This window comes from Schistocerca cancellata, chromosome 4, assembly GCF_023864275.1.
Source record: "Schistocerca cancellata isolate TAMUIC-IGC-003103 chromosome 4, iqSchCanc2.1, whole genome shotgun sequence".
NCBI classification, from domain to species: domain Eukaryota; kingdom Metazoa; phylum Arthropoda; class Insecta; order Orthoptera; family Acrididae; genus Schistocerca; species Schistocerca cancellata.
This window is the reverse complement of record NC_064629.1, coordinates 659,835,844-659,853,246: the sequence shown is the minus strand read 5'-3', so window position 1 is coordinate 659,853,246 and position 17,403 is coordinate 659,835,844. Positions and strand designations below refer to the sequence as shown.

Below are 17,403 nucleotides of genomic sequence, written 5' to 3'. Positions count from 1 at the left end.
ACAACTGTCGGAAAGTGGGGTGTAATTGACGATCTACCGAAAAAGTCACCAATGGACTGCCGATAGAACACAAGGAATGGCGATTCCGTGGACTTCCTTAAGTAAAAATAAAGTACAAAATAAAGTATTATCCAACTGTGAGTATAAGTGAAGTGGGAGCGAAGCGTAATGAAAGTGAGGTGTTCAGTGACATTACGTATGTGGTGCTGATACCTCCATCGTTAAGTGCTCACATCCTCGCCAACACACACACATCTACAACGGTACGTAATGCACAGAAAAAAGAAATGCCTCTCTCTCATCTGGCTCAGGTTGAACACTTACACTCACAAGGGGAGGCCACGACGTTCGGATCACGAATTTACTTCAAAATTTGTACACTTATAGTAGTCATTAGGACAACATAGTGTGTAGTTAGTAAGGCGTGATGTTTAGGGATTTCGAGAAAATCGCAAGAGAAATTTAACGCGTCATTGATGTACCGGTGTGTTGCGACCCTGGGCACGAGTTGGCGGTGATCAGGTGGATAGCGTTCAAGTTCTGTAATCAGTGGGTAGCTGGATCGAGTTATGCTAATGTTTTTCTAATTTACATTTTTTCAACACTAGTCATCTTATTTCATACACATTACATTTGAAAGGTAATATGATGAAAAGATAGGGGTATCTGCATGAAATTTGATTGAATTTCCAATGCTATTTGGTTGTTTGCTAAATTTATTATCACAACAGATATTATATTTATAACTATCGACAGGTAAACCACCCAATGCATGAAGTTCTCCTAAAAATGTATGCCTGTAGTGATTTCCGGAATCCCTTACACACGCAGTCAGGTAAGGTACTGAGAACTGCTTTGCAACTGGCCGTTTCGTTATGCAGACAAAGTTTTCAAGGAGAAGGGCCGGGCTTGGAAAGTCCAAGTCAAACATCGATAAATAAAAGTTTAAATAATTTTATTCAATAACACAGTCAGTTACAAAATGATAAAATACGAGGATAATGTACTATTAATCGTAGGGTGTGCTTTCGACATTACAAGTTGCAGGATGATATTTTTCATACAGACACAAAAGAAACAAAGACCGTCCGAACAGGCCACTGCACTCCCGGCCGTTGTCAATTTTCTTGACCCGTGCCGCTACTTCTAAATCACAGTTGGCCTCAGAAGGGCTGAGTGCACCCCGCTTCCCAACGGCACTCGGCAAATCCGGGCGGTGACCCATCCAAGTGCTAGCCAAGCCCGACGGCGCTTAACGTCGGTGATCTGACAGGGGAACCCGTGTTACCACTGCGGCTAGGCCATTCATACAGTCACAGAAGAAATAAATTAAAACGGCATCTACTACATCGAATGAATGGAATTTTCCCGAATGCACTAGGAGTCTTCAGAGTTTCTAAGGAGTAACAGAGTTCATTAACATTTTGAAAAAGATCTCTTTCTTCCGTCAATTTGGATGCAAAGCATACGTAACGCATTTTCGTAAATATTGGTGCCAAAAATTGGCGATGTATAATTGAATGTATTTTAATAGTATCTTGACGAGAAGAAGTTTCTCGTTCGTTGTCTGTCACATTACGTACAAAAAAAAAGTCACATAATGTTGATTGTATTAATAAAAACTAGTAAACATCGAAATAACAGTGGAAATTCAACAAAAGTTCATGTAAATACACGTGTCATTTCATTATATTACTTGTGCACGAATTAATGAGATTAGTATTTAAAAAAATATAAATCTAAAAAAAGACGATCGTGACTTGATCCTACGATCCACCGATTACGTAGCTTGAACGCGACCACATGACCGCCGCCAGCTCGTGCTAATGGTCGCAACGCACTTGCACTTCACTGACGCCTGGGTCTTCTCCCGCGATTATCTCAAAATCTCCTCAGTAGTACGCCTTATTACTTGCACATTATGTTGTCCTCATCGACTCTTAAAAGTGTACAAAGTCTGAAATAAATCCGTGATCCAAACGTTACGGCCTCCCCTTGTCAGGTAACTACTGACATAAGGTTAGAGTTATAGCTATGGTAAAGAGTAGCTATAGGACGTGTAAAAAGTAATATACAACTGAAACTGTATCAAATCTGACAATGTTCCTCAGTCCTCGCTAACCGTGACCCTGCAAAGAGAGCAAAGGTTCTAGAGCTTCAGAGACTAAGCTACATCTGCAGGACTGCACTGAAGTGGAACATAACGGCACAGGGACGATGAAAATTGGACACAGCCACTGGCGTTAACAAGTCACAAATGTGACGGCTGCTGGATAAATTACCGGATTTGTGACCTAGAGGTGATCGAGTCGGGTACCCGGTGGCACACCATACCATCATGCCAGGTGCTGAGACCGCATGACGATGGAGAATGAAATCTGTCGTTAGTTCTCCTTGGGGCCTCCACTCAAGGATAAGTCCATCGTATCACTGCACACAGAAACGAGACTCGTCTAAAAAGACGATGTGGCGCCACTTCTGCCTACAGTGTGTCCGTTGGGGACACCACTGTCGGAGCGTCTCTCTTTGCTACGACGTCGAGGAAAGTAGCAACAATGGTCGCCGTAATGGCTGTACGTGGTGCTCCAGACGTCGTTGCTCTGTTCGAGTGGGCACTTTTCTTGCTGTGAACAAACCCATTTTCTGACTCAAGATTAGTGACGTGGCTGTATAAACCTGCACGACTGAGAGAACGTTGTGTTCATCCTCTCAGGCGCTACTCTCTTGGGGCCATTGAGATCCAACAACCTGATGAGTACGGCTATCCTAAATCCATCGAATCTATATTCGCATGACAGTCTCGAGATACCGATTGATGCGAACAATATCGCGGAGCAATAAGCTGCAGTCTCGATAGACCAGGATCCAATTGTCGAATTCCGATAATCCTGGTAGATGTGTATCCTCCTTGCACGAGGCGTAACGCGATCTCTTCACAAATAACAATTAAAATCTGTTTCTGAGTGAGATAACACGTGCTTAATGTTTCATTATTTAAAGAATGTGGATGGCGTCACTCCTAGCTGCTGTGTGTTGTTGCGCTTAAGCATTAATCATTTACATATCCCTACATATCCAGGTACGTAGTACACCTGATAATTGTTACGTGCTGCCTACATCGTATTGCTATTTTAACGGCCTGCCTAACCTCTTCGTATTTTCTATTCCTTCTTATCTCTGACTTTCTTTTACTTAAATTTCTTCAACTGATTTTATAGCTTTTACGTAGTAAAAGGCCACGTAAACCATTAGCGGTATTAGTACCTGAGACATTAAAAAAACTGTTGGCACTAAAATATTTTAGTGTTCACAGGGACCGTTTTCTGAACAAAAGAATACACGTTATAGTACAGGTATTTCCTGCCAATGTCTACGCATTTTTGCTATCGTTCTAGCAGCTTCCGTATTTGCAAACCACATTTTGGGCGTATCCCGGCGCCGCTGGTGGAAAACTGTATAAGGTTCATCATTGGTGGTGAACTTCTTACGCCGCAAGACCCTCTTTCATTGCGTCGAATAGGGCATAGTTCCTACGATCCAAATCTGTTGAATATGGAGAATGTGGCAGCACAATGAACCCTAGTTAACGCATGATGGCGAAGGTATAGCGACTGTCGTGTGGCCGCGCATTGTCGTCTTGGAGCAGGGTGCCACGTCCCCATTTTCTGTGGCGGCGTTGTTGAATGCGTTGGCGGAGTTTGTGCAATGAACCGCAGTACCGATCACTGTTGAGGGTCGTATTGGGAGGGAGACAATACACCAGCAGTAGCCCTTCTTGAGCCCAGACCACAGTTACTATTCGTTTCTACACGAATAGTTTCGGCCGTGACCTCTTGGGACGAGAACTCCCACTATGTTTCTACTCAATAGAGTGAGGTTTCTTTCCTGGAGTCTCGTCAAAGAACCATGACTCATCGACGGTGACCAAACTCTCAAAGAACTCCGCTGCATCTGCTCTATACTGTCGCACCAACTGTTGGCCTACCTCCACACGGTTCTGTTCCCGTGCAATGGGGCATCCGCTGTGGAAACACCTTTTTCATTTTCCAATCCTCATGAATGATGGTTCCCCGTGATAGACCTGTTGACGTCTATAGTCTATCAAATGTGATTCGCCTGTGCCCCGTTGCAAATCAGTGACAAGCTGGGCATTGTTTGTTCTGCGTGCAGTTGCTGGACGACCAGTGGTTTTGCATTCTTCAGCACAATCACTGTCATCTGTGAGCTCCGATACCGACGAAACACGGATCTGCGACTTGGTACTGTTTCCCCACACACGGCTACTAGTCTCTTCAAAAATGGCCCTGAGCACTATGGGACTTAACTTCTGAGATCATCAGTCCCCTAGAACTTAGAACTACTTAAACCTAAGGGCATCCATGCCCGAGGCAGGATTCGAACCTGCGACCGTAGCAGTCGCGCGGTTCCAGACTGTAGCGCCTAGAACCGCTCAGCCACCCCGGCCGGCACTAATCTCTTGTGGATGTCTGAAGCAGTCACGTCTTCCCTCCAGAGAAACCACACTGTCCACCGTTTTCCATGCTTATCTGCTTCCATGTTGTCTTATCGATGTCTTGAGTGCTCGCAAACGGAACATGTGCTGCTGCAATACGCCACCTATGGGAAGCACCAAACCCGTCTGGTGGCGGTATATACTACTATAGTCTATTTTAACGCATTTCAAACACCTATTTTTCAGGACTTATAGTGGGAGTGCCAATCAATACTGAATGAACTAAATGTCATAATTTTAAACCCCACTGTACATATGAATTGTGATTTATGTTATAAAACTTTATATCACATTACTGAAAGCTATATTATTGACTGTGTCTGGATTGTACGGTCCATCATAATATCTAGGCGATGGACCATGAAGTTCTTGTAGCAAAAAGGTAAATAGTTCTGCGCGTATTCATCGACAACGACGAGGATTAAAAATGAAAATAATTCAAGCAATAAGAGATGATTTAAACTGAGTCGTCTTGTAGGTTGTGTGTCCCATGCTCTCGCAAACTCAGTAATCGTAGTTGACTTTATTACTCTTAACGTATATACGATTTCATTGTTACAGCTATTTATCTCAAATGTACAGCTAGTGATGTGAGCTTACACAAATAAATGCAGTCGTACCAGATAGTTCACCAGTCTGAACCCAACATTAGGTCTTTACTTACCCTTACAGGTCGCTAATACACGCGTAAGTGGTTGCTCTCGACTCGGAGATAACTGCTTCAAATTGCGGTAGTAGAAAATTTTTTAACAGTGTTTGAAAGACAAGGCGAAGGAGAGGTGCTGACATACGGTTCTTCATAAACACAGCAAAATTCCTGGCCTCTCCGTAGTGTCTCAGGGACTCAAGGAATCTTCGTAGTACAGTCATTAAATTCTGAGACTGGGCGCATAGCGGCGATGTGGTGCACTAGAGAACATAGATAGCACAATGTGCTTGTTAGTGGGTCTCTCGTGCCAGCAGGAGGCATGTAAACAGAACTACGGTTGTAATGACGGTGATTCGCCTGCGCGCGTCAGAACTCGAGTATGTCGCAGTTGGAGCAACGGACAAACAGACCTACCAGAAATTAGGCAAATCGCTGCCAATGCGTTTCACATGGTGCAGCAAGTTTACGGTGACGACGCATTGACTCGCAGTGTTGTATTTAAGTGGCACCGACGTTTATCGCAAGAGAGATACAGGCTGTAGGATGGTGTGTGAACTACTCGGCCACAGTCTGTTCGAACTGAACGCAAGAATGAAGAATTTGCAATGTTGTTACCTGCTAACCGTTCCCAAACGGTGAACGACCTCACAGCAGCTGTAGGGGTCAGCCATGGTGCGTGCTACAAAATTGTGACTGATCACTTGAACATGTCACTTGTTACCCTGCACGGTGTACGCTATGCTATGCGGCATCTTGTGGGACACTCAGGCTCTTGGGGGTGCCTATTTTCCAGGCGTCAGTCTCAAAACTTAATATTTCGCGTAATTATTAACGGAATTTAAAAATTTAAAATTATGTCATAATCTGCTAATGAAGAGGTTTAAGTTTAACACAATAACACAAATATTACAGTAAGACTGTCTGTCTTGAGGCGGTGACATTGAAGACGCACAAGTACCCGGATTTTACTCATCCACTATTTGAGAAAGACAGCACTTAGTGATTTGCAGCAAACTTTGGACATAATTTAAGACAGTTACAAAAGTTCTTCTCCCTGAAGCTCCCCCCCCCCCTTCCCCTAACCACAAAAAATAAAAGAAAAAAGTAAATAAGGTATATTGCTTATTAAATTTTCGCTGTTCAAGCAATCAAGCATCAGCATCAGGCATGACGCTTTAAATTATTATTTCTTTACTACCGTCTCTGGTCGCAACACAGTTTGCAGACATATCCACATATACCACTAAACATATCTCCAAAATTGCGAGTATATCACTGTATGACACATAGTTCAGTAGATATGACGTCATAAACATTGAGACGCGTGAAAAACTAGCTTCTGATTAAAATAGAGAGCAAATTACCCAGAAAATAATTATCCAGTGTTTTATGATGAAAGCACTTAGGAACTTCCAACAAACTTTCAACATATTTTAAAAGCGTTTTTAAACTTTTTTTCGTTTACGTGCTTTAAGTCAAACATTCAACAAACCACTGGCAAAGTAACTACAGGTGACAAGCTGTTTTATACAAGAGGGTTCGCTTCTTTAGTGATGTGATACCAAACAGTAATCTGTCTGTAGGGGTGGGCATTAAGCCTCGAAAGTCTGTTGGTTACTATTTGGCAAAAAAAAAAAAAATGGTTCAAATGGCTCTGAGCACTATGGGACTCAACATCTGAGGTAATCAGTCCCCTAGAACTTAGAATTACTTAAACCTAACTAACCTAAGGACATCACACACAACCATGCTCGAGGCAGGATTCTAACCTGCGACCGTAGCAGTCACGCGGTTCCGGACTGAAGTGCCTAGAACCGCACGGCCACCGCGGCCGGCACTATTTTGCAGGAGATGTCAGTGTACTGGTACGGTTTTCAACCTGCTTCCTTTTTCGCATCGTTATCATGAACATAAACACGATAAAACATTCCACACATGCACAAGACATCCAGACCTGTGAGACCTGACACACAAACCGCTAAACTGACATCAGCGAAAAATGCCAGCGCCAGGCAGTGATGTAAACAGAAAATAAATTTATTTTTATTCGTAACCTTCTTCTTTGATTCTAATTATCTAGGATTCTAACGCAATGATTGTTTCTCGAACATTCTGCCAGCAGATCAAACAGTTCCGCTACATAGCATCGTTATTTATAGCCCGTGTGATTTACACAAAGCATTTCAAGCTCCAAATATAATAATTAAAAAAAATTGCAGTTTCCATGAAACTGGAAAAGAATGAAAAGGTTATTTCATTCTTTTCCAGTTGTACTGAAATCGAAATTTTAATTTTTTTGTTATATTGGGAGACTGAAATTCTTTATATGAACTGGGCGGGCAGTGGATAACAATTACGATGTAGGAGAACTTTTTGGTCTGTTGGCTGTATGTTCGAAGAAACAATTATTAGATTGGTATCTCGTACGACGATAAATTGAAGCGCCCATACTCTGGATATAGTTCGAAATTTAGCTTCATTTCGGTATCCATTCCAGGAACAGTGTGCGAAAGCAAATAATCTCATATCGCGCTGCCATCGATAACTAAATGAAAAGCAATTTACCGTTTCCACAGGTAATAATGCGTTTCATAAAACAGCGCTTCCAGTCCGGTTTTATTTATGCACTCATAACACGATTATTTTGAAGCATAGAATTAGTGTCGCGTAGGCAGCGTTTTTGTTGTGCATATAATCCTGTTTCTAGAACGAAATAGGCGCACAGTAGTGCAACTGAGGCGCTACAATTGTACGCCCACAAAACGTGTAGTGATCAAACCGATAATACGCTACTGCTCACAGAAGTTGCACAACCAGTGTTAAGAAATAGACTAATAACTGTTGTTATGGCAAAAAGAAGCCAAAAAGTGTACCGTTCAAACTCTTACCTTGGTCTACACATAAATACACAGGTGTACAGATCTATACTGTCATCGAGGGACTCCCGCTAAAACACGCCAGAAAGCTAGACGGATACAAGGATCAGTTAATAGAGAACGCACCTACGGAATATTAAAAATGACCATATGGGACGTCTTCTAAACACAAGAACAAATCTGCCAGAATAATTCAGAAAGTGAAGAACACTGCTTCTACCGTAGTACCACTTGGAGATACACGGCAACAGATGGAAAACGGACTACAAACATCAAAAATATGACCTGGCCGTCTACTGATTTTGCATTTCACAATTTTCGGGCTACACTTCTGTCCATTCCTCTTGTAGTTTGCTTCGAAACAGTAATTTAGAATGAATGGGAGTTTTAGGCACTAGCACATGAGAATGAGGTTATGCGGAGGAATACACTGAACATTGTGATTGAACGTTTTATTGTTATTCTTACACATTTTTGCTCTTAAGACAGTGGTTAACTTGAATGTTACATGATTATTCATTTTTTCTTCTTTCCTTCTCCTTTTTCTCTTTCCTAAATCTTTGTTCTCTGATTGTGTTCTTGTTTTCTTTCCTCTGGCCATATTTTTCCTGTTCTTTTCCATTCTTTTACTTCACATTTCATATTCATAATTTTGTTCCTGAATTTGTCTCTTTCATTTATAATTTCCGTGCTGGTTCCTCCTTGTTTTATATCTTCTTCTAATTCTTGAAACCAATTGCTTTTTAATTGAACTTTCTACAACATCAAAAATACTCTTTTTTGACTCTGCGTTTTGTGATCATGTATGTAATTCTGTGTGTGTGAGTGTGTGCGTGTGCGTGTGTGTGTGTGTGTGTGTGTGTGTATGTGTATGTGTGTTCGTATAATTCTTTGGTTGGTCTCTTCATCCATATACCATTTCTGTGTACTGCTCCAAGAATTTTTCTGAGGATTTTACGTTCTTTTTTTTCTGTTTTTGTGATACCCGATGCTTCGATTGTGGTCATTTCTGATTCGTAGAGTGCTTCTGGTAGTACAACTGTTGTGTAGTGTCAGAATTTGGCCTGTCTTGAAATGTTTCTTATATTGTAACGTCTCCATGTCAGTTTGTACGCTTTTTGAGATTTCTGATTGAACATTTTATTTCTCCGGAAATATAAAAAGTTTAAATACGTGTTAGGTACTCCTTCATTCATTTTCTTCCGTCACTGATTCATTGGACAGTGAACGTAGGTCTTTATAGCTAACCATAAACAATATCTTATTTCAGTTTTAGAGGGAAGAGAACATTAAAACGTCGGCGGGATGTTTACGGCAATTATCTTCACGATATCTGAAACTAGATGAGAACTTTTTACCATTGGTCACTCAGTAAGTCTATATTCCTTCCGGTAATCACTGCACCTTTACAAAATTCGAAGTTTCTGGTAGCATGCAACCCCAGATCTTGACGGTACTTTTATTATGTTTCACAATGAACTGCATTCTCTTACGGGCCCAGTTAATTTATTTACTTTTTATTTAGCTGAAGAGTTGCTTTACTTACATAGTTCCATGTTTCTCTACGACATATGAAGTGTTGTTAAGGAGAAAAACTTTGCATTTCAAATCACTTTCACAGTCAGTCAGGTATTACATCAGCATACGTAGATTATTAAGGTGTTTTATAGCTATGGGTTTCGCTCTTTTTTGCGATAAAGATGCACACTAGAGGCACGTAGAAATAATTTTTCCTTATTGTATTGTATCTTTATTGTCGAACTGCAATGGATTGTTGAAAACAAATTTCATAACTGAATAAGTGTACTATGACGCTTTGGTCAGGATTCCGAATGGTGTAAACGTAGGACTGCAAGATTTACGTCTGTGAACCCCATACATAATTCCAATTACTTTCTTTTGTACAGCGAAATTTTTTACTTAAGTTATGAGTTAACCTAGAATATTATCCCATCGGACATCAGTGAACGAAAATATGAAAACTATGTTCAATTAGTGATTTCAGTGTCCCAAAAATTGACTCTTATTCTTATGTCAAAAGTATTTAAATATAAATTGTTTTAGTAGGTCTAGTATATGTTGTTTCCAGTTCAAGTTTTCATAAAAAATCAAACCCAAAAACTCAGACTTAGGAATTTCTGTCATATTTATCATTTTTTATTGGTACACTACTTTAACAGAAGATGGGGAATTTTCGACAGTACAGAATTGTAATAACTGTGATTTCTGTAAGTCTGAAGCTTGTCCATTTGTGCAAAACCACTTAACAACATTAACAAAAGCACCACTTACTATTTTTCCTGTTGCGCTTGTTTTCTCATCTTAACAAGAATGTTCCATCATCTGTGAAGTGGACTACTTCTTTCTGTTAATTTAAATCAAAAATGTCATAGACTACGTCGCTGCCTATATAGAACGTATTAAAACAATGCGAACAACGAGGAAACGTTAGGCATTTGACAGAAACGACCTGGTAGAATTAATGAACACACAGATTTTGATGGCAGGACAGGATAAAGCAGTCTGTGTCCGCTTTACTTGAACAACTGTAGTACTTTCTAATGCATTTCAATGACCTACTATTACAACATCACAGTCAAGAAGACTTAAGTTAATGATATAAGAACAATACTGTTTACACCTTTATTGATTAAAGAAATCTTGACTCAGACGACTGGAAATCTCTCTTTAATATTCTCAAGAGACATGATCTTGGCATGGAACCCACTGCAGTTACTAGAGCAACACCGAATGGTACAAAATCTAACGTAAGTTTCCTGAGAGAAATTTCGGGACACTTAGGAATTGAAGAAGTAATGAGACAAGGCAATGGCCACGTTCCATTGCTTTTCAGCTGCGTCTTACAAGAAAAAGTAATTCGAGAGCAGCACAAACTAAAACCTGAGCTTAACCTTATTATTCAATGCTGGGATATTGAAATAGCACAAATACAACAATGAAACTGCAGGAAAAGCAGATATCCCAATTCACTTTCCACCAATAGAAGGTACATTAACAATTGTAAAAACGGAATATGGAAAAATAGATACAATTTTTGTGTTCGAATATTTATGAAAACCCACTGAAGAGACTGGCCTAAAAAAGAGTAGTTATTAAAACCTTTCCAATGAGACGGAAAGAAAATTCATAATCACAGAGTTATTTGTCACTAAAACTGCATCTAGATACACGCAAAGTAGAGACAACACGGTCATCAAACACGTGTGAGTTTATGGGTTTGTTACACTGTTTTTGAGCAGAAAGGTACACCGAAGAAACACAAAAGAAAGAGTGAAACGTAATCAGAGAAATTTTCGATCCAAAATATAGTTCAAATGGCTCTGAGCACTATGGGACTTAACTTCTGAGGTCATCAGTCCCCTAGAACTTAGAACTACATAAATCTAACTAACCTAAGGACACCACACACATCCATGCCCGAGGCAGAATTCGAACCTGCGACCGTAGCGGTCACTCGGTTCCAGACTGTAGCGCCTAGAACCGCTCGGCCACTCCGGCCGGCGATCCATTAACGATGGAATATATAGACCAGAGAGGAAATCAAAAAGTATTATGATTAGTAGTAGTAGTAATAATACTAGCAGTAGTATTATTATCGAGCTTTTCAAGCAATGAAGGTTCTTTGTGGCAGAGTAAACAATATTGAGTCGCTTTGCAGCATCTAGTCTCTGTCCTGTCACTGCGAATACTTTCAATATATTTTCTGTGTTTGCATTCAAGAGGTCATCTTCTAATGGAATCTCTTCTGTCATTCTCTTGATGGCCCTGTTTGGTGGTGCTGTACTGACATGCCCTATCCATTACAATCTTCGGCTTTACTACTATGTCTTGTTCTTAATATAATTTATAAATTTAGTCCGAATGTAATATTCTACAATGATTAATTTTATCGTTTGTTATGGAGAAGTTTTGAAATCAGTCATAAGGTCATAGTAGCACTTGTTACTTTTTTGGATATGTGATTCCATTTCGTATTTTATAGAGCTGTCGAAAGTTGGTGTGTTGCCAAGATAAATAATTAAAGATTGTTCTTTGCAAAAGTTATGTTATTAATTTACATTTCATTAGTATTTGCTGGAGTGCACGTTAAGATGAAATACATTGTTTTCACTGTATTCATATGAAGAACCGGACTTTTGGTACCATTTATTAACCTGATGCAAGAGTTTTTAATTCAGTTTCATTGCCAGCTAAAAGAGCAATGTCGTTTGCATAAGCGAAGATGTTAATTTTACTTCTCAGTTGTGTTCCATTTTTCAAAAATTCAATAGTTTTCAAATATTTTTATAATTCTGATATCGAATGCAAGTGAAGACATGAATCCCATCCTTTAAATGATGTTCTGACCTGAAAATCTTCAGAGATGTTGCTTGTCACTTTTACTTTACGTTTTGAGTATAAAGTGCAGGATTTTATTAATTTTATTGAATTTTTAAAGGCACCAAGATGCCTTATGCATTTACACAAAAATTCCATATCAAAACTGCGAAAAAAATAAGTTTTTCAATCCATGGTAAGTGCATTTACATCTTGATCGAAGGAGTATTTCTGTTCTCCTAACGTCTTTAGCGCATATATAGGGTATTTCAAAGTCTTTGCATCAGACGTCTAGGGCTGTTAGATCACGTCACGAGGAGCCACTTTTGTTAGAGACAAAATGTTCGCTGGGACATCCTGGGACGCTAGGCGTCTTTTGTACTGGTTATACCCGTGAGCGTGGGCGTTCTGCTGCATGCGTATGCAGATTGTGTTGCCTATAACCTTGTCACCTGCTCAACGTGAAAGGGCCTGGGCCGAGCAGAATTAAAGTTCCTAATTCGCTTCTAAAGCACCTTTCTCCGCTTACAAAAGCTCTTTCTTATTGTTTTCTTTTGAAAATCACTCTATCAACTGACTAACTGACTGGAGTAGGCATTACCCAGCGCAACTAGTTAAAGGACCCTGCTAGTTCGGTGAAATCTTGACGTCCCACTGTAGGAGGACATCGCCGCGAAGTACCAGCGGAAACTTTGTCTCTAAAAAAAAAAAAAAAAAAAAAAAAAAAAAAAAATTTGGCCCCATGAAGTGATGTATTATTTCTAGACGTTTCATGCAAAGACTCTTTAATATTTGGTCTTATTCTTGCTAAGAGTATAGTTCTCAAAGTATTGTAGGTTAGGTTTTCTATAATTTGAATAATTTGTTGGCTTTCACTCTTTGTATATAAGAACTTTTTTCCATTCATGTGGAGCTTTTTCATCCTTCCAGATAATACTAATGATTTTGTGATTGCTGTTAATGAAAGTAGATTTATTGAACATCTAAATGACCATGTCTGTGCCATCACTTTCAGGAGCTTTCTGGTTCTCAGTTTCCTTATGATCTTGATTAATCGGGTTTCTGCCGGTGATATGCGTTTTTCCCGCACGATATTTGAACTGTGTGACTCGCAGTCTTCTTCAGGTGCTGCCTGACACTGATTCCTGTGTGGGACGAGTCCCGTATTTGTGCCTTCGTTGTGTTAGGCATTCCCTCTGCGGTCTGCGCCGCGTCTGGCGCTTTGTCCGTGGTGTGCGGCGACCAATAGCAACGGCTGTAGCGTTTTCTTCTAGTCGCGGCTGTTTCGAACGCTGTGCGCGTACTATGTGGTTCAAATGGCTCTGAGCACTATGGGACTTAACATCTGAGGTCATCAGTCCCCTAGAACTTAGAACTATACTACTGGCCATTAAAATTGCTGCACCGCGAAGATGACGGGCTACAGAAGCGAAATTTAACCGCCAGGAAGAAGAAGCTGTGATATGGAAATGATTAGCTTTTCGGAGCATTCACACAAGGTTGGCGCCGGTGGCGACACCTACAACGTGCTGACATGAGGAAAGTTTCCAACCGATTTCTCATACACAAACAGCAGTTGACCGGCGTTGCCTGGTGAAAGGTTGTTGTGATGCCTGGCGTAAGGAGGAGAAATGCGTACCATCACGTTTCCGACTTTGATAAAGATCGGATTGTAGCCTATCTCGATTGCGGTTTATCGCATCGCGACATTGCTGCTCGCGTTGGTCGAGATCCAATGACTGTTAGCATAATATGGAGTCGGTGGGTTCAGGAGGGTAATATGGAACGCCGTCCTGGATCCCAACGGCCTCGTATCACTAGCAGTCGAGATGACAGGCATCTTATCCGCATGGCAGTAACGGATCGTGCAGCCACGTCTCGATCCCTGATCCCTGAGTCAACAGATGGGGACGTTTGCAAGACAACAACCATCTGCACGAACAGTTCGACGACGTTTGCAGCAGCGACTATCAGCTCGAACATGGCTGCGGTTACCCTTGACGCTGCATCACAGACAGGAGCGCCTGCGATGGTGTACTCAACGACGAACCTGGGTGCACGAATGGCAAAACGTAATTTTTTCGGATGAATTCAGGTTCTTTTTACAGCATCATGATGATCGCATCCGTGTTTGGCGACATCGCGGTGAACGCACATTGGAAGCGTGTATTCGTCATTGCCATACTGGCGTATCACCCGGCGTGATGGTATGGGATGCCATTGGTTACACGTCTCGGTCACCTCTTGTTCGAATTGACGGCACTTTGAACACTGGACGTTACACTTCAGATGTGTTACGACTCGTGGCTCTACCCTTCATTCGATCCCTGCGAAACCCTACATTTCAGCAGGATAATGTACGACCGCATGTTGCAGGTCCTGTACGGGCCTGTCTGGATATAGAAAGTGTTCGATTGCTGCCCTGGACAGCACATTCTCCAGATCTCTCAGCAACTGAAAACGTCTGGTCAATGGTGGCCGAGCAACTAGCTCGTCACAATACGCCAGTCACTACTCTTGATGAACTGTGGTATCGTGTTGAAGCTGCATGGGCAGCTGTACCTGTACACGCTATCCAAGCTCTGTTTGACTCAATGCCCAGGCGTATCATGGCCGTTATTACGGCCAGAGGTAGTTGTTCTGGGTACTGATTTCTCAGGATCTGTGCACCCAAATTGCGTGAAAATGTAATCACATGTCAGTTCTAGTATAATATATTTGTCCAATGAATACCCGTTTGTCATCTGAATTTCTTGTTGGTGTAGCAATTTTAATGGCCAGTAGTGTACTTAAACCTAACTAACCTAAGGACATCACACATATCCATGCCCGAGGCAGAATTCGAACCTGCGACTGTAGCAGTCGCGCGGTTCCAGACTTAGGCGCCTAGAACCTCTCGGGCACACCGCTCGGTACTATGTGGTAATTACCCATTGTCAGTACAGCTGAATTAAGTTGTGAATTGAGTCCAAGCTGTGCTAGAAATTCAATCTTCCGAAATATCATGCAGGAAAGACGCGAATCAACGGCAGAAACCCGATTAATGAAGATGACAATGCCTCGCCGTGAAAGCTTGAAGTGTTTCCTTATGCTTTCGTTAATTCTTAATAAACAGGGTTCTTCACTTAATGGGTCAGCTAATCAAAATGTATATCAAATTTCATTTGTATATAAATGTTTGTTAAAGGAATGAAACCAAGCAGATTAACTAGACAAGTTACGGAATTCTACCAAGGGTGCTATAAGGCCAAAGCTGAGAGAATGGAATTGACCGTAGCAGTAAAATAGAACATAAAAGCAACAAGAATAACTCAACAGGATACACAAGATAAAAAAAATTAGACAGAAAATACACAACTGGACAGTTAGCCAAACAGAAACACCGAAGAAGATCGAAATCACTTGGTCTGAGGTAGGAAAAGAGCCTGTTCTGAGAGAATATCGGTAATATTGGCGTAAGGTTGTACTAACTTTCTTTCTATACTGAGAACAGGATAAGAAATCCGGAGGCATTGCTTTGCAGCGCATCCTCGTAGCTATGAGAACGCTTGTAATATTAAAACGAGAAACGTGGTGTGCATGCTATAGATAATAGTAAGGAGGTAAACTACTCATGCGTCAGTTAGTAAGCAACTTAATGTTAAGGGGGTGAACTATTCGTGTAGCAGTTACGTATTGCATGCGCCCCACGTTTTTCGTTTTAATCCATGCAAATATTTTCATAGCTATGGGGTTAGCAATCTGTACGACAGTAGGATAAATTGAATTACATTTTTTAGTCCAATTAAAAAACATGGCGCATTGCACATTAATTTTTATTTAAATAATTATTTTCTGATTTTTAGTCTAGTGTGTGAAATTTTTCAATCGATTTCAAATATTTTTATGAGATTTCAACAGTGGCGTATCGTAAACTTCAGATTTATTTCAGTTTATCTTCACTTTAGACAACCAACATATTGCTTTCTCCTACGTATATTCGCGAAAGACGGTGAAGGTAAAAATTAGAAAGATTCGAACTGACACGGAGGCTTGTTTTTTTCCGCGAACCATTCGTGACTATAACAGGAAAATAGGGAAATGGCAGTGGTACACAAAGTACCCTCCACCACACACCAGACAAGAAAGCGAGTTAGTAGTAAATTGTAATTCAGTTCTGAGCTTTGTCGAAAGTTTCAAGTCGAGCTAATCGGGTAGTTAATTTAAATTCGACTGCAAAATTTGTGCCGAACAGAGTGTCATACCAGAAACCGACGTAATCAAAACGTCGTAAAATAGACGGTATGCTTTCCAAACGAAGGATCTCGCTATTTTGGTTAAGTGATTTAGTGATACCACAGAAAATCTAAATCGGATTGCCTTACAGGAGTTTGAACCGTCGTCCTTCCGAATGCGAGTTTAGCGTCTTATCACGGCGCCACCTTGCTCTGCCTATCGAATCTGTATACAACACATATCATGAAACACGAAACTACTGTGTTTTCAAATCATTCTACGACTCTGGCCGATGAAATTTCGGGGTTTGTGTCATTTTCGCCTGCCGAGGTGGCCGAGCGGTTCTAGGCGCTACAGTACGGAACCGCGCGACCGCAACGGTCGCAGGTTCGAATCCTGCCTCGGGCATGGATGTGTGTGATGTTCTTAGGTTAGTTAGGATTAAGTAGTTCTAAGTTCTAGGGGACTGATGACCTCAGAAGTTAAGTCCCATAGTGCTCTGAGCCATTTGAACCATTTTTTCAGTTGTTCACTACTTTCGCCAGAGCGTTGTCGTGAGGAGCAGATATCTTGCTTCTATTGATTTCTGGTTTTAGCCAGTTTTCTGTACATAATATTATGTGAGCTCCACTGCTTTTTAGTAATATTTAAACCTCAGACACTTTTTTGCGAATGCTTCAGCGGTTGTGTGTGTATCCCATCCCATCAGCAAGCGGGATAGCAGCCTCATATGTGTAGTGCACCGCTGATGGTTTTAGGGGAACCCTACAGTTCTCGGGCCCATGGCCAGGAACTCGCAGAATAGCTTGTCA

General features: G+C 41.0%; 1 protein-coding gene across 1 annotated transcript in view; it reads right to left on the bottom strand.

Moving 5' to 3' along the window:
• Positions 1-17,403, bottom strand: part of LOC126184369 (stAR-related lipid transfer protein 13) — a 681,898-nt gene that overhangs the window by 257,278 nt on the left and 407,217 nt on the right. The gene's annotated exons all lie outside the window — the stretch shown is intronic.